The following is an 18,029-nucleotide window of genomic DNA, read 5'->3' as shown; positions in this document are numbered from 1 at the left end:
CAAATGCTTTTGTTGTTGTCAATTAGTACTGCATTCATTTTTAGGGGTGTGTCTAAACTACATGGCTCCGTCGATGGGGCCATGTAGATGAGGCTGATCGGCAGAGGGAAATGAAGCCACGATTTAAATAATCGCGGCTTCATTTACATTTAAATGGCTGCCGTGCTCTGCCGACCAGCTGATGATCAGCTGTTTGTCGGCAGATCGGGGCAGTCTGGATGCACCGCGGTCGACAAGGATTTACCAGTTTTACCCGCGCCTGTCGACAAAGGCTTCTTTGTTGACCACGGTGTGTCCAGACCTTTGTCCAGACTCCGTCGATAGAGCCATGTAGTTTAGACACACCCTAGGATTCTTGCTATGGTGCACACTGATGCCTACAGCACTCTTGGGCAGCCCAGGACATCTGTGCCTCAGTTTCCCTTAATAGGCTTCCACTGAGGTTTTAATGTAGTGAACAGTGTCCCTTCAGGGGTCTCATTTATTTAACCCTCTGAAGCTTACCCTTCCTGCAGCTAGATTCAGGATCTGCCCATGTCTATATGGGTTCAAGCACGATGACCAGCAAACGAGCCTGCAGGCCTTGATCTCGGCCTCCTTCTGGAGTTGGTCCTGTTCCCAGCACCTGGGATGTGTTCCCTCTCTGGGCCCCCTCCCAGGCCAAGTCACTGCAGTTCTTCTCTGGAGCAGTGTGTATTTCCTCTGTGATCTGGACCACACGGAGCTAGCTGGTAAGGATCTTTTCCTGGGAGCAGGTTTCTGCAGGAGCTTGGCCCTGGTAGCTCTCACCTTTTCAGAACCTCTGCCCACTAGAGATCCCCTTCCTACGTGGGTCCCTGTTCTGGTGAGTGTGACACTGGTAGACCAGGTGCCGGCTCATGATAACGTCCTTGGACCTAACTGCACACTTACAGATGCATATCGAGAAACCAGTCTAGCTTGCCTGTGCATTGGCATTATCATAATAGAGAACAGCGTATTTAGTTTTTAGACTTTGTGAAAGGCTTGTTGGGGAGTCTGGACTGAGCCCTCATAACCCTTTACTACACCCATGTCTTCTTTAATTAATTAACTGCCAACCAGGCAATTAACTAGGCACAGGAGTATCTGGCTTGGCTCATTCTCCCTAACAGAACATGTTGCAGGTAGACTAGGTGCCTGGCCCCTCCAAGGGGGACCATGTGACAGACCCTAGCCATCAATCGAGACCCTATTGTGCAACAGGCTGCACGCACCTCTAACAAAAGATGATCCTGGCTCCCAAGGAGTTGCCACCTAAGTACAGTTCACGGTATAAACTGCACGCAGACGACTCACTAAATTGTTAGTGGTGGCAGTTGGAGGAATTCAGATAACAGAATACTCATGGGCAGTCCTGGCTTTACCAATGACCACTTGTTCTGTTAACAAAAGATATAAACATCTTAGAAAAGCAGGTGTAATGCCCAGTGCATAGGCCGATACAACACATCTTTATTTGGGTGAGGAAAAGGAGGCCTTGGTGAATTTGGTCAGACACACTCAGTGATACAATCATTCGTATTTCAAATGTTACATCCTATCTGGAAAATAAACAAGCACAAAAGCAATGGAGCAAGGCCTGGACTCAAAATAGCTATAAGGATATTTAGCACGTTTGGTTGGTAGAGCTCAAAGTACCTTGAAAAGCTTCATACGCATCATTCTCTTGATTTTACAGGAGGGCAGACTCAGGCCTGGGGAGGGTAACTTGCCAAATGTCATGTGTTGAATCAGCAGGGTGACCCTATTTCCCTATGGTAAAATTACTCGAGTACAAACATTCAGATTAACATCAGGTTAAATGAGCCCTGTTAGAAAGAAACACTGCCTAGCTGAAGTCTTATTGTTTACTTTTTTATCTTTACAGTTTGCATGGGGAGAGGTAACATGGACACATTTGCGTACTCACGCCCATCCCCATGTAAGAGATGACTGATGGACTCGACCCAACCTTCCCCACCCAGTGCTCCCCACCTCCATGCCTGGCTGGGTCCCACCGACAGACTCACATCTCCTGGTAGTAGTATTGGGGCTTCTCGAGGCAACATGTGCGGGGAGGGACACAGAGGGTCACAGATTTCTGTGGGGGTTCACACCAGAGCATGGCCAGGAGCCTTTCAGCACTGTGCAGAAGGGAAGGGATGGGAGCTGCTTCCAGTTGCAGGTGGGGCTGAGGGTAGGGATGACCTGACCCCTGGTTTTGCAGTGGTGCTCTCTTCCCTCCCGTCCTGCCCACCTGGAAGCAGCGTGTCCCTCCCTACCCACATGGAGTCGAAAAGCAGCTAACACCTCCACACCTCCAAGTTGCTGCTGGCCACCGACAACCCAGCCACCTTCTGTCCCCCGGGCTAAAGCATGGGCAGGAACGGGTTAAGCCCTACGGAAGCATTTTGCTCTAGGGCTCAGAGAATCTGTCTGCAGGGGCAGAGAGGTGGCCAGAGAGGTGGCCCAGCAGGGGAAGGTGCCTAGGGCACAGAGCAGCCCTGCACAAAGACAGAGGGTAGTGGCCATGTGTGAAGAGGCCAGGTACCCTTACCAGGGGGCTGCTGCAGGGCCAGGACACAAACAGGCTGGAAATAGTTTCCTCCCCCCACTGCAGAGCTGAGCCGAGCAGGGGGAGGGAAGAGACGTTTCCCCGGGCCAGTGCTAAGCTCTGGCACGTGCAGGGCTTGGCTCAACCTAGGCAGCACCCTGGGCAGAGGGTCTTGAGCTTCCCCTGGTGCCAGCCCAGCCAGCGGCAGTGGAGTGTGGGAGAAAGAGCCGGCCAGCCAGGCTGTTGGTGAGCGGAATGATCTGAGTGGGGGCTGGTTCTCTGCACAGCGTGGGGAGCAGGACACACCCCACCGGGGAAGGGGGGAAGGGGGGCAGCAGGCTGGAAGGTGAAGGGGCACAGCAGGGAGAGGGGAAGCAGGTAAAGAGCCAAGGGGTGGGCAGCACAGGTGGCACGTAACCGGCCCCTGCCAGCCCATACTCACCAACCACCACAGCAAGCAGCCGGGGCTGGGTGGAAACGGGGGTGGGGTGGGGTGGGGTGAGAGCCTAGTGGCCAAGGGCCTGCCCGCGGCAAGGACTGCACTCACAGACCAGCATAGGAGCGGCCAGCCCCACACACTGCAACTTTGCCTGACCACCAGCCTTGTCCTCCCCACTCCATCATCAGCCGTTGGACTCGCACCGCTGATGGGTGGGCGACTGGCAAGCAAGGATCTGGCCAGCAGCACTGTTGGGAGGGGGGAGAGAGAAAATACGGGACAACTGGCCCCTTTTAAAAAAATGTGGGGACACCTGGAGGAGAGCTTAAAAATGGGACCATCCCTTTAAAAACAGGACATCTGGTCACCCTGAGTCAGCATTGGAACACAGGCCTCCTAGCCCGGTGCCCTGCTTGCATTGCTGGCTCCCCTGGCGGCCCGGCTGATGGGCGCAGCGCTCAGGTGAGTGCCGCAGCGGGAGGGGAAGGGGGCGGTGACGTACACGGCCAGGGGGTGGGGCTGTCTACGTCACGGCCCCCCCCTCCCGCGGCGGCCCAGCTGGGGGGCGCACCACTCAGCGCCATGGCAGGAGGAGGAAGGGGGGGCGGTGACGTACATGGCCCCGTCCCCAGGCAGTGTACATCACCGCCCTGCCCCCCTTCCTGTCCCACCAGGGCTCAGCTGAGTGGCGCAGCACCAGCAGCCGTTTGCGGTCCGGCTGCGGCCAGTGGCTGCACACCCCCCCCCTTGCCAGGTCTGCTTCCCGCCCCCCCTTCCGTCCAGCCCCACGGCCCCCGATCCCCCCCAGCTCTGCTTCCCGCCCCCTCTTCCTGCTGGCCAGCCCCACAGCCCCCCGGATACCTCCCTCCTCCCCCCTGCCAACGCTGCGTCCCTCCCCCCTTCCTCCGGGCCTGCCCATCCTTCCCTCCAGCCCCACAACCCCCGATCCCCCCCAGCTTTGCTTCCCACCCACATTCCTACCAGCTCCGCCCCTCTTCCCCTCCCAGCGTGGCGCTCCGCCCCCCTTCCCCTCCCTTTCTGTGGCACGCTGCGCCGCTCCGCTGGACCCCAGCGGACCAAGCGGCAGCAAGCGCCCATTTGGGGTCCGCGCTGCACCCCCACCCACCAGGTCTGCTTCCCGCCCCCCTCCTCCCATCCAGCCCCACAGCCCCCGATCTCCCCCCCCCAGCTCTGCTTCCCACCCCCTCTTCCTGGTGGCCAGCCCCACAGCTCCCCGGACACCCCCTCCTCCCCCCCCGCCAGCACTGCTTCCCTCCCCCCTTCCTCTGGGCCCCCCCATCCTCCCCTCCAGCCCCACAGCTCTGCTTCCCACCCCCCTTCTGACCAGCCCTGCCCCCTTCCCTGCCCTGCATGGCGCCCCACCGCCTCCCCCTCCCTCCGTGGCGCGCTGCGCCACTCAGCTGAGCAGTGCTCCCGCTGGGCCCCGGTGGGGGAGCAAGCGGCAGCAAGCAGCCCTTTGGGGTCTGCGCTCCTTATGCGTGGGGAGCGCGGACCCCAAAGGGCCACTTGCCGCTGCTTGCTCCCCCGCCGGGGCCCCTCTGATCAGCGCAGTGCTGGGCCGAACCGCCACAGAGGGAGGGGAAGGGGGGCGGGGTGCAGACAGACACAGCCAGGGGCCGTGGCGGTGTACATCAGCGTTACAGACGCACAGACAATGGGCTACTATATATATGATACCAGACATTTCTATTTTCTCAATTTGTTTCCCAAACAGAAAGCTCAAATACTGGACTGTCCGGTTCAAAACCGGACACCTGGCAACCCTATTTGTATCCGCACGCTAGCTCACCAGTGCGAATGTGCCCACCGCCATTACGGCTTTGGTTCTCTGCCGTTCTTGGGTGAGTAAAACTTAACAGCAGGTGGACAAGAATCTTCAGGGTGGGGTCCCTAGATTGCAGACTTTTGTGGTGTTATCGCCTAGAACAGTGGTTCCCAAACTTTTCGGCATCACACCCCCTTTTTGATTTTTGAGAAACCCTCACCCCCTCCCCCCCCGAAAAAAAAATAGCAGCAAAACTTGTTGAGAAAAAAAAAGAACTGGCCGGGGACGAAAAACAAAAATAGCAGCAAAACTTGGGAGGGGGAAATTGATGGGGCGGGGAGGGGGGGAGGATTGGGTCACCTCGTGCCCTCCCTGGAATTTCTTCATGCCCCCCCAGTTTGGGAACCCATGGCCTAGAACAAGGTGCTTAGCCACTTTAATACAGCCAGTAGAGCCCCTGAAGGTGACCGAAGTTGGCTGAAGCAAATTTAAATGTGGACTTACAAGCCATAGGCAGCTGCCTGCGCACCTCCCTCACTGGCCTAGATTGTGTTCATGTTCTTTGAGTGTAACTAAGTAACAGTGGGGAGGGGTTACCAATGACTCATGGCGTGCAGTGTCAGGAGTTCCAACTGGGCGTGTGTTAGGGCGTGCACAGGATGCGTTGTTCCTAAGGTGAGTTGACATAGACACGTCATGAGAAGGCCACCGTTTTCCATTGGACCGTTCATGTCCTGAGTAGGGGGCCTGTGATCCCCCAGTCGTTTCTTCTGGAGCCTGCACTGTCGAGTCAGTAAGAAGCTATCTCAGGATGCACGGTTTCGAAAGGCAGGGTTCCCTGAGTGATCACTCTCAGCGTGGCCCTGTCAATAAGAACTTTGACTGTTGTCCTTACCCCTCACCTCTACTTGAGGTAGTCCAAGATAGTTCTAACCAGAGTGCCACGCAGTGGACTAAGCTTGAAGTTTTCACTGGGGTCTCTAGGCTTAATAATATTAATTACTTAATTAATTAACATCAAAATCTGTCATGGGGAAGGGAGGAATGTTGGCACAGAGAGGCACAGAGCCCCCACCATGAGGGAGAGAAGGGGAGAGAATGGTGGTGGGCAGGGATCAGCAAGGCCCTGAAATGCAGATGACCCATAGGAAGTTTGTGGGGGAGAAGAGAGGAATGCCAGGAGCCCCTGGTGTGGACAATTAACTCAGCCTACAGAAGCAGAACAGTGTTCAGCCCTCCAGTACTATTACGCCTCTTCCTTCCAGTACTTCTAGTAGTAACAGTAATAGAGGGAGCACTCCAGATTGCTTTTCTCGGAAAGCCACGAAAACTAGGCTGTTTTGGAATGAACTGACTTCCCTTTTCCCTCCACTAGATGGAGCAGTGAGACTGGATAGTTCCTTCTTTGGACTTTTTTCTTCAAAACTCAAAGCTGAGATGAACATTGAGAAGTACCCAGGAGGGCCTTAATGGACCGCATCAGTAATTTGCTCTGGGCCAGAGATGGGCCATTCATCCTCTGGGCTGATCATCCAGGTATTCTGTTAATCTCCTGTTCTACTGCTATGCCAGGCTATTGACCTCGGAAATGGAGGGCATATCTGCAGCAGTGGCATCATCAGGAAAGAAAAGTTGCTGCCGTGGGCAGCTGCACATTTGTGCAGCCGATATTTTAAGCAAGTTTCATTTTCACTCAGAAAATGTGATTCTGAATGGAGGTCCTATTCTTCAAGGTTTGTCAATTTTGTGGGTTTTTTCAGGGTTTATTTCTTAGTATTTTTTGAGTTTTATGGAGATGTCAAAAATGGGACCACAAAGGGTTTTTCTCTTTGTATAAATTGCAATGGGTCATGTCTATTATATACTGTAACGCGTGGTCCCTTTATAAAGCTCCCTGGTGCGCTTTAAAGCAATGAGGGAACCTTTAGTGTGCACCACCAGGGTATACATGGATCAATTCATATGCAACACGTTACAAACTGAAACTCTCTTAACCAGGATTCTCTGACCTGACAACATCCATGGTCTGGCATGGATGTTGTAGGACCAGATGTCCCGGAGGAGGCCAGTGGCAAGGATCCCTGCAGGGCCAGCAAGGCAGCGGGCTGTCCACAGCGACTCCATGGTCAGTGTGTGGCAGCAGGTCTGCCCAGCGGGGTTGGGAGACACATGTGGATTGGTGGGTCAAGGACCCATGGGGTGTGGATGCCCACTGAGTCCTAGAACCCCAGCACGGCATGCATGACTGCCCACAAGGCAAGGATCCCCAGCATAGCACGCACGGCTGTGGGATGAAACCCAGAGCCAGGGAAGCGATGGCTGCCCAGCAAGGTTGGCAGGGCAGCAGGGCCAGCAGGATGTGAGGAGCCAGCCAGGAAGCCAATGAGCTGGGGGTGGGGGGTGGGGGCCGACAGGGGGTCCAGAAATGACCTCGCTTGATCTAGCAAAATCCCTCATCTAAGACAGGTCTGGTCCTGAGGGTGCTGGACCAGGGAGGTCCTACCTGTAGTATACTTTAGAAATCACACTCCTGTCATCTGGGGTGTGTCTAGACTACAGGGTTTTGTCGACAAAAGTCCACTTTTGTCGACAAAACTATACCTGCGTCCACACTGCCTTTGAGTTATGTCGACATAACTTCGACAAAACTCAGCAGTTTTGTCGATGTATATAAACCTCATTCTACGAGGCATAACGCCTTTTATCTACAGAGTTCTGTTGATAGAAGGCATTATTGCATCTACACTGTCCTTTGCGTCCACACTGTTATGTCGACAAAGCGGCTTGCTTTGTCGACAGAACTGGATGTAGTCTAGACGCTCTTTGTCAACAGAAGCTTTGTCAACAAAACCCTGTAGTCTAGACATACTTCCAGTGTTTTTCTGGCATTTCTTAAGTAAACACTGATTCATTTTTTATTGGGGGGAGATGTTTTATCAGTTTTTTGGGGGGGATAAAACTGAAAATCAGAAGCCCTAATTATGAAGGAACATTTCTGGATGGAGCGAATGAGGAAATTCATGTTTGAAATATTTCTATATGCATGACTAGGCAGGAGGGCATAACTACTATTTATAGGCTGCTTCAGGGGGTAGCCGAGTTAGTCTGTACAGGATAAACTTAAAAAAACAATAAATAGTCTGGTAGCACTTGAAAGACTAACAAAACATGTAGATGGTATCATGAACTTCCATGCGTCATCTGAAGAAGTGGCCTTTGCCCACGAAAGCTCATGATACCATCTACATGTTTTGTTAGTCTTTCAAGTGCTACCAGACTATTTGTTGGTTTTTTAAGTTTATACTATTTATCAGAAAGAATTATTAAGACTCATGGGCTTTCTTCTCTACTACTTCTCAGCAAACGCCTCTGCTTTCACCGCCTGGTCTCAGCGTCCGAGGTGAAGAAGCTGTTTTCCCAACTGCTTAGCGCACGGTGGTCTTTTGCTGGTGAGGACTCACTCATGCAACGGATATGCTGATTTGTCAGAACAACATGCTTTATTTTGTCTATTTGGAGGCCATTCTTGAGAGAGCGCAGCTGTATGTGTGGCTGAGAGTTTTGGAAAAGAAGAAAGCCGGCATGCACTTTGCAATTGCTCATGGTGTAAATAACACACGCTACAGCCAGAATACACCAGAACTCCATGTCACTGAATTCTCCTCCAGGCAAGCTGATCTTCAAGGCCCCAGAACTGTGCAATAGTTTGTCAGAGGGGCAGCATTGGTGTTGGCAGTAGGACATAGTTGGTATTCAAAGAAGAGACAACATTATTCTCATTTTATATTTGGTTAGAAGTGAGGTGCAGAGAGCACACAGTGAGACTAAGGCAGAGCTCGAGGAAGAACAAATAAATCTATGAATCAAACCCCCAACTCTCTGGGAATTAAAAAAAAAAATCTATTCCCAAGGTTCAGCGTGGTTGAATGCAATACATCAATTTAACTTCAAACATTTAAATAAAAGACATTGGGATGTGAACTAAAATGATCAACTCACGCTGAAAATAGTCTAGTAGGGAAGCTTATAAAACCCCAACCCATAAATATGACATACATTTATAAGGCTACATCTATGCTGCAGGCTTCTTGCGCAAGAACTGTTTTGCGCAACAGTTCTTGCGCAAAAGGTCTTGTGCAAAAGCGCGTCCACACTGCCATGTGCTTTTGCGCAAGAGCCTCCATAGCAGTGTGGACGTTCTCTTGCGCAAGAAAGCTTGATGGCCATTTTAGCCATAGGGGTTTCTGGCACAAGAAACCCCTGTTGCCCATCCACACTGCCTTCTTGCACAGGAACTCTTGTGCAAGAGGGCTTATTCCTCGTGGGGAGAGGAATAACTCTTGTGCAAGAAACCCTCTGTACTGTAAGTTTACTTGCGGAGCATCTACACTGCACATGCATTCTTGCACAAGTTTTTGCGCAACAACAGCTGTTCTTGCGCAAGAAGCCTGTAGTGTAGATGTAGCCATGACCTTTCTTTTGCAAAGACTGTTTGCTGCTATTTTTCACGTCCAATGTATTTTTTCCCCTGGTCGTGTACCTTATGTTATACACACTCATTATCTTTGAAGGAAAGGATTTTGCACTAAAAGGGGAAGAGGATCTGCCAGGACACAGATGAAGCATCAGGGAGATGAAATGAGAATTGAGTAAAAAGTTCCTTCTGAGATCAATGTCTAACCTCAGCCAAATGTACGGAGCAAGCTTGGGATGCCTTTGCTGTTTGGGTAGAGCAAGGGTATCCACATGCTACCCTGTTGGCTTTTGAAATGTGATTTCTGACTTAATTTATTAAGTGCTGTCAAGGTGGCTGCATTTCTCTTTAAATATAAAACCCCACCAGGAGCTGCACGCATGCAAGGGTTGCTTAAAGCAAACAATGTGCACGTATCATGCCAAGTCCAAGAAATTGTGGCTGTGCTCTGCATGATCTTTACATCATATACACGTGACGTGTGAATTTCTTTCTGCCCTGGGAACAGAGAGGGATGGAGAAGAGATGGGCTGGTATGTGTGGAACAAAACCAGAGGGGACGTCAAATGAAACTAAGAGGCAGACAGATGGTTTAATGGAAAGGGAGAGAGAGAATGTAAGCAAGAAAGCCGAGGGGAAGAGGTGAAGCTGAGACCAAGACCATTATTTCTTGGAAATCAGACACCTTACAGTTCAACTGGTTGAAATGAGAAAACAACTCCAGGGCCAATCCAGCCCATCAAACAGCTTCAGCCAAAAACAGTGTAAAGTTCCAGCTGCTTCGACTTGTGAAATTTTGGTGGGGCCTGGAATGGGGGGTCCAAGTCCCTTCCCCCTCCCTGCCTAAGGCTCTGTGAGGGAGTTTGGGTGGGAGAGGGGGGCAAGCTCTGGACAGGGGCAGGCTCCGGGAGGAAGTTTGGGTGCAAAAGGAGGTTTCGGGTGCAGGCTCTGGGATGGAGTTTGGCTACTGAGTGCAGGCTCTAGGCTGGGGCAGAGGGTGAGGGGTGCAGGTTGTGGGAGGAAGTTTGAGGTCAGGAGGGGTTGTGGGAGCGGTGCAGGAAAGCATGTAGGATTTGAGCTGTGGAGGGAGATTGGGGGCAGGAGAGGGTGCAGTGTGGGAAGGGGTGTAGGATTCAGGCTGTGGAGGGAGTTTGGAAGTGGGAGGGGGTATGGGTTGAGGAGGTTGCGCTTACTGGGACACCTCTGGCAGCAGCTCCTAAGTAGGGACAGTAGGGGTGGGGGTCTCTGTGTGTGCTGCCTGCAGGCATCATCTCTGCAGCTCCCCTTGGCTGGAGGGGCACTCGGGGCAAGGCAGCGCCCAGAGACACCCGCAGGTGATGCAGGGACCTGCCAGGAGCCATGCGCAGAGACATGCGCACACACACCTGCCCAGGGGCTGCACGCAGGCCTGCTGATGGGGGGAGGGCAGTAAAGGGGGCAATTGCTCCAGGGCCGGGGATTGAAAGGGGGCGGTGTGGTGGCGGCCAGAGCCCCAGGCCTTTTAAGTCACCACCGGAGCTCTGAGGGCTGCGGGAAAGGGGCCCCACCACACTCCAGGCTGTGCTGAGGTCTGGCGGCTCCTGGCCCCGTCCCTGTCCCCTCTGTTCAAGGCCTCTCCCCTTCAGAACCGTTTCCCTCCCCCCCCACACACACACTTTGCTCAGGGGCTGGGCCGTAGGGACGTTCCAGCAGCCATACACAGAGCCAAAGCCAGCAGGAAGCTGCTTTACCCCTGCTGCGCTGCTGCTGCCCTTCTAAATTGCCCAGTGACAGCAGGCAGAGCCAGCCCCCCCCCCCCCCCGGGGGAGGTGCATAGGAGTGGCATGCAGGGCTGGGGCACAGACCCGGCCCCCAACTGTGCTGGACCTGGGCCTGTAGAAGAGGAATATTCCTGGCGCTCGGGCACCACGGGCCCATGTAGCTGTCTGCTTTGCAGCCCAGTGCCAAGCTGAAAAGAAAGAAGCCAGGCCAGGAAAAGGCCGTCTCACCTTCCCTTTCAACTGTATAAGGAAAATGAAGCAGAGCAACGTGGGGAGGTGGAGCTGAGAGCTGGGCTGCTATTTCTCGGAAATCAGACCCCTTATGGTTCAGCCACTTGAAACGAGAAAACAATTCTGAGTCCAGTGTAGCATAATTACCATGGGGCACCATTTAGGGGCTGTCTACAGGAACTATAGTCCCAGCCCTGAATTTTGTAGAGTCCAGCACTCTCTGGTACAGCAACATCCGTGGTCCGGTATGATTTTATTTAGTCAGATGTTCGCTTATCATGGGTGTGGTCAATTTCCTGTGGTCCGATAGTGTTTGTTTACATCCACCAGTCCTGGCTCTCTGTGTTCCGTGCTACTATTTAGCTCTGATTTGCTCCTAAATGTCTTCTAAGAGCCCAGTAAGCAGTGGAAGTGTCGGTCATGCTGCTAGATCGTATTGACCTGCCGTGGGTTGGCAAAATCTCTGGTTTGGCACCGGACAGGTTCTGAGAGTGCCAGACTAGAGAGGCTCAACGTGTACTAGGGATCTACTCACCCAAGTCCCAGATAGAGCTCTTAACTGCAATGCAGACTAAGGCTTGGCCACAATTTCAGTTAAAAGCACTTCAGCGGCTGTGCTTTAATCTGTTAAATGTAGACAGAGGCAAAAGAGCTAGGAGAGAGCACTCCCAGCGCTCCATGGAGACCACCTCCACGAGGGGAGTAGCTCCCAGTGCTGGCAATGTGGCTCCCGGTGCTGTAGTGTGGCGCTCGCTGGGGCTTTTCAGCACTATAACTTGCTGCACTTGATGGGGAAGGGGTGTTTTCACATCCCTGCGCCAGAAAGTGACAGAGCTGTACGGTGCCAGTGAAAACTTGGCTGGAGTGTGACGAGGATGACTTCAGAAACTGGGAGCAGCACAGTTTTTGTAGCAGAGAGTTTATTTATAAACAGAGACAGGATGATTTATGATAATAAAAGGCTGCCATTAAACTGAACCGAGGGTCATTAGATGGCCCTGCCAGCACTGTCAGGTACTCCAGTCAAAAGAAAGCCCACCCTTTGTATCCTAACAGGGGAGTTTTGTGAGGGAGTTGAGAGGTAGAGTTTGAGGTTGGGGGGTTCCTCTGGTGGCACAGTGGCTAAGGTACCTGATGCCAGAGATTGAGGGTTCAAGACCCACCCACCCTGTGGGGACAGCCAACCTTTGCACTGTTGGGATGAAGGAAGGATAAGGGGGGCGCAAAATGTAGGGAGGTTGGGGGGCTTCTCCGGTGGTGCGCTGGCTAAGGTAGATACACTTCACATTCTTTAAGCTTCTTTATACTAACACCAAAGCCGCTTGATTTTAAAAAGTCAAGAAAGGAATAAGGTCTAGGAGTAAAAAGAGAAGGCACACGAAAGCCCAGCATCCACTTTATTACAACCAATGTAGCCTATTGTTTACCTGCCCTGTGGGGAGGTGGCATAAGTGTGCATTCAGTGCAAGGAGCTTCCGGCCCTCAGAGACCATGTACGGAGACCACGTTGGCTAAGCTGCAGGAGCTAACAGAGGCAGAGAGGTACATAGAGGAGACTTTCCAGGACACAGTAGAATTATCCCTCCTTCCTCACCCCAGACAGCCTCTGTGCTGTTGAGGAGGGTGAAAGGGAAGGAGAACATCCAACTGGAGGAGAGAGAAATGGTCCCATAGTTGGGACTCTTCTTCCAGAGGATGTCATGGTATCCTCTGGCATTGGGGATACCTCTCTGGGGAAGGAACTCCAGTTATTAGAAAGAGGCAGGTATTATGAGGGATTTGATCATTAGAAACATAGCTGGGTTTGTGATGACTGGGAGAACCGCACGGTAACTTGCCTGCCTGGTGCGAAGGTTGCGGATCTCTCGAGACATCTAGATAGACTGGAATGGATTAACTAGGGAAGTAGTGGAGTCCCCATCCCTAGACATGTTTAACTCTCAGCTTGACAAAGCCCTGGCTGGGTTGATTTAGTTGGGATTGGTCCTGCCTAGAGCAGGGGGCTGGACTTGATGACCTTCTGAGGTCTCTTCCGGTTCTATGGTTCTATGATTCTATGACTTATGTGTAGTCTTGGGGAGAAGCTAGCAGTTGTGGTATTTGTTAGATACCGATGACATAGGGAAAGCTAAATGACAGGTCCTGGCAGCCAAATTTAGGCTGCTAGGTGAGGGTATGTCTACACTACAGAGTTAGTTCGAACTAACGGATGTCAGTTCGAACTAACTTTCCTAGGCGCTACACTAGCGCTCCCTTAGTTCGAACTTAATTCGAACTAACGGAGCGCTTAGTTCGAACTAGGTAAACCTCATTTTACGAGGATTAAGCCTAGTTTGAACTAGCTAGTTCGAATTAAGGGCTGTGTAGACCCTTAATTCAAACTAGTGGGAGGCTAAGGCTTCCCAGGTTTCCCTGGTGGCCACTCTGGCCAACACCAGGGAAACTCTATTGCCCCCCTCCCGGCCCCGGAGCCCTTAAAGGGCCACGGGCTGGCTACACAGTTTGTGCCAGTTGCAAGGCTGCCAGCACCCGTGCCAGCACAGCCTGCACCTGCCACAGGATGAGCCAGCCATCCGAGGGCTCCCAGCCCTCCACTGCTCCCCAGGACCAGCCTGGCGGCTCCCAGGAGCCTGCCCGGGGGCGCAAAAGGCGGGCGCCCACCTGGTCAAGTGCGGAGATCGTGGACCTCATTGAGGTTTGGGGGGAAGCCTCCAATGTCCACGATCTCCGCACTAGCCACAGGAACGCGGCCGTCTACGGACGCATGGCTGCCAGCCTGGCCGCCAGGGGCCACCAGCGCAGCCGGGCGCAGGTCCGCTGCAAGGTCAAAGACCTGCGGCAGTCCTACTCCCGGGCCTGCCAGCCAGGGGCCGACCCGGAGGCCTGCCCCCACTTCCACGCCCTGGACCGCCTCCTGGGGGCTCATGCCATCCCTGCCCCCCGAGACGTGATTGACCCCGGGGCAGAGGGACCGCTCCTGGAGACGGAGGAGGAGGAAGAGGGTTCTGAGAGCCAGGAGCCTGCCGCCAGCCTGCCCAGGACCCGGGACCCCTGAGGCACGCCACAGAGCCGCTCGCCTGTGTCGTCTGAGGCCGGGGAGGCGTCCACCTGTGAGTACCATCGTGTTCCCCTTATGTGTACGGGGGGCTGGGGCGAGAGGGAGCCCCAGGACCATGCGCCTGGGCCTTGCCCACCACGGAGCAGCAGCTGGGGATCCTGCAGGGGCCCTGGCCTTGCAGAGGGGAGCTGGGTTTCACACACCTGGGCCCCTGCGGTAATTGACCGCTGGTCTTGTTGCACCACAGCCACAGCACCTGGGACTGCAGGGCACACCACCTGCAGCAGCCGCCCGCGCCCGGTCAAGCAGGACAGCCAGGAACCAGGAGGACTACCAGAGGCGGCATCTCCGGTTCCTGGATCAACAGCTCCGTCTCCAGGACCACTGGGTCCAGGAGGACCTGAGGCTGCGCCGGAGGAGTCTGGAGGCCCTGGAGGAGCAGGGTCGTGCCCTGCGAGGCCACCTCCAGAGCCTGCTCGACCGCTTCCCATTCCCTGCTCCCCCTGCTCCCCCTCCTGCTCCCGCTCCCCCTCCTGCTCCCGCTCCTGCTTCCGCTCCTGCTTCCTCCACACCCCCTGTCCCTCCTGCCCCCCCCTCCACAACCATTTCCCACCGACGCCCCCGGACCCGCAGTGTGGCGAGACGGGAGAGGCAGCTGGACTCCCACCCCTGAGCTTTCCTTTCCCTTCCTCCCTTCCCTCCCCTTCCCTTCCAGCTCCCTCGTCCCAGGTTTCCCCCTCCCCCTCCAACCCTCATTCCTCTCTTCCCGCACCCAGTTATGTTAAATAAACAGATGTTTTTGTTTCAAAAACAGGTGTCTTTATTTTACAGTAGATAGGGAGGGGAAAGGGAAAGGGGGGTAGGGTGGAAGAAGGCCCCAGTGGGGCATGCAGGGAGAGGTCAGTCCTCCTCCTCCTCCACCAGGAAGCTCTCCCGCAGGGCTTCCCGGATCCGGACAGCCCCCCGCTGGGCTTCCCGGATGGCGGCGGTGCGGGGCTGACCGTAGTGTCCAGCCATGCGGTCAGCCTCAGCCATCCAGGCTGGCAGGAAAGCCTCCCCCTTTCGCTCACACAAATTGTGGAGCACACAACATGCCGCCACCACGGGAGGGATGTTGTGCTCGGCCAGGTCCAGACGGGTGAGGAGGCATCAAAAGCGGGCTTTCAGTCACCCGAAGGCCCCCTCCACCACGATGCGGGCCCTGGTCAGCCTGGCATTGAAGGCCTGGCGGGAGGGATTGAGGTGCCCCGTGTAGGGCTTCATCAGCCAGGGCTGCAGTGGGTAGGCGGCATCCCCCACCAGGCACACGGGCATGTCCACGTCCCCGACCCTGATGTGGCGGTCGGGGAAGAAGGTCCCAGCCTGCAGCCGCTAGCACACAGAGGAGTTGCAGTACACCCGGGCGTCGTGTGCTTTGCCGGACCAGCCCACATTAATGTCCGTGAACTGGCCCTGGTGGTCACACACGGCCTGCAGGATCACGGAGAAGTACCCCTTTCTGTTGACGTACCGGGACGCCTGGTGTTCCGGGGCACGGATGGGGATGTGCGTCCCATCGATGGCCCCCCCACAGTTGGGGAAGCCGAGGGCGCCGAAGCCCCGGATGATGGCGTCCGGGTCGGCGAGGCGGACCACCCTGCGGAGCAGCACCCAGTTGATGGCCTTGACCACCTGCAGAGAGAGACACAGCAAAGTGCCAATCAGTGGGGCGCCCAGGTGGCTGGAAGCGTGCGTGCCCTGGCAGTGCCCCGTGCCCCACTCCCGGAAGCAACCCCCCTGGCGGCGTGTAGTACGGCCGGGACAGCCCGACCCCACCAGTGCGGGGCGCTTTCGCCTCCTCCCTCCCCCCCTTTGTCCCTGGGGCGGCCCATCCCCTCCTAGCAGCCCCCCTCCCCCCCGGCTCGGTGGCCAACGAGTGCCGTACCTGCATGAGCACCGCTCCGACGGTGGATCTCCCCATGCCGAACTGGTTCCTGACGGATCGGTAGCTGTCCGGCGTGGAGAGCTTCCATAGGGCGATGGCCACCTGCTTCTGGAGGGGGATGGCGGGCCTCATGCGAGTGTCCCTTCTTTGCAGGGCAGGGGCGAGCCACTCGCAGAGCTCCAGGAAGGTGTTCCTCCTCATCCTGAAGTTCTGGGTCCACTGTCGGTCCTCCCAGCGCTCCAGGACGATGAGGTCCCACCAGTCGGTGCTGGTGTCCAGACGCCAGACACAGCGGGGCACGCCGGTGCCGGGGCGCCGCCACGGCTCCTCCACGGCCCCCAGGCGGAGAGGCAGGGGGCTGATGTTCACCAGGTGGTGCCAGGCAGCCTCGAGGCATTGCTGGCAGGCTTGCAGCAGCAAGTCCAGAACGTGCACCAGAAGGTGCAGGGCGAGCCGTGGCTCCATGTTGCCACCTGCGGCGGCCCCCCCGAAGGGAAGCACCGACACAGACGGGCACAGAGACCAACGCTTTGCTGTCCCTCGGCGAGGTTGGCAAGCAAGCAGGAAAAGCTGAGAACCAGCTGTCCAGGAGGGTCCCTTTAAGCTCGAGCCTCAGATAGCCTCAGACAGCAGCCACACAAAGCAACTACTGACCTGATGCCCTGCCAGAACCGGTTTCAGCTGCCCTTAAATGCCCCCCTGCGTCCAATCAGTGTGGACGTGCTAGTTCGAATTAGCAAAACGCTAATTCGAACTAGTTTTTAGTTCTAGATGCGTTAGTTCGAATTAGCTTAGTTTGAATTAACTAATTCGAACTAAGTTAGTTCGAATTAGCGCTGTAGTGTAGACGTACCCTAAGAGACTGAAAACCAGGACCTCCCTGGTAGCATTCTCTAAATGGGCCAGGTAGACAGACAGAACTGCAGGGTCTCAATGCATGAATGAGACACGCATATAGGGAGGAAGGGGTTAGGTTTATTAGGAACTAGGGAAACTTTTGGGAAAGGGGGAGCCTATACAGGAAGGTGGGGCTGTGGGGTGGAGCTTGGGTGCTGGTGTGGGAGAAGAGGGTGGGGTGCAGGAAGGGATGCTGGGTTTAGGCTGGGCAGAGGAGTTTGGGGGCAGAAGAGTGCTTACCTGGGCAACCCCACTAGCAGTAGATCCTAAGTGGGGATATCGGGGTGTGGTCTCCACATACTGCTGCCCGCAGGCACAGCCTCTGCAGCTCCCATTGGCCACGGGTGAGGCTGCAGGGACACGATGGCAGCTGCATGGAGACACACCACACACACCCTGCCCAGGGGCCACAGGGACGCACAGGCAGCCACACACAAGGCCAGCAGAGGCAGGAGGTTGTTCCAGCTGTGCTGCACTGCCTGCAGTGGTGGCTTTTAAATCCCTCAGGGGTGACAGGCAGGGCTGGGAAGCACAGCTGGGGAGGCACATGGAGGTGGCACGCAGGACCAGAGGGCAGCCACAGCCCCCACCGTTGCTGGAGCCAGAGTCCCTAGGCAACATGAGCCCATGTCACTTGCCGCCCCTTCCAGCGAAATGCCAAGCAGAGAGGAAAGAGGCCAGCAGGCCAGGAACAGGCTGTCTTTCCTTCCCTCTCAACTGCGTAAGGAGAAGGAAGCGGGCCAGTGACGCTGAGGACAGGGCTGTTATTTCTAGGAAATCAGACCCCGTACGGTTCAGCCCATTGAAATGGGAAAACAATGCCAAGGCCAGTGCGGCATATTTACCCACGCCCACCCCCTGCTCGTTACAGCGTCAGACAGCTCCTGGGCCTGGAGCCAAACGAGG

At 55.1% G+C, this 18,029-nt stretch overlaps 1 long non-coding RNA gene across 2 annotated transcripts; it reads left to right on the top strand.

Moving 5' to 3' along the window:
- Nucleotides 1-1,718: 1,718 nt before the first annotated feature.
- Nucleotides 1,719-8,689, top strand: LOC102453262 (uncharacterized). 2 transcript variants are annotated; one of them, XR_012896486.1, is made up of 4 exons: nt 1,719-2,038; nt 4,729-4,855; nt 6,155-6,315; nt 8,140-8,689. It is a non-coding gene; the product is annotated as an uncharacterized LOC102453262 (long non-coding RNA). The 2 variants fall into 2 exon arrangements; XR_012896485.1 differs by lacking the exon at nt 1,719-2,038 and adding an exon at nt 4,008-4,122.
- The last annotated feature ends 9,340 nt before the right edge of the window (nt 8,690-18,029 follow it).

The sequence above is a fragment of the Pelodiscus sinensis genome, chromosome 18 (genome assembly GCF_049634645.1).
Source record: "Pelodiscus sinensis isolate JC-2024 chromosome 18, ASM4963464v1, whole genome shotgun sequence".
Taxonomy (NCBI): domain Eukaryota; kingdom Metazoa; phylum Chordata; order Testudines; family Trionychidae; genus Pelodiscus; species Pelodiscus sinensis.
Note: the sequence above shows the minus strand (reverse complement) of the source record. Positions and strands in the feature narration are given on the sequence as shown.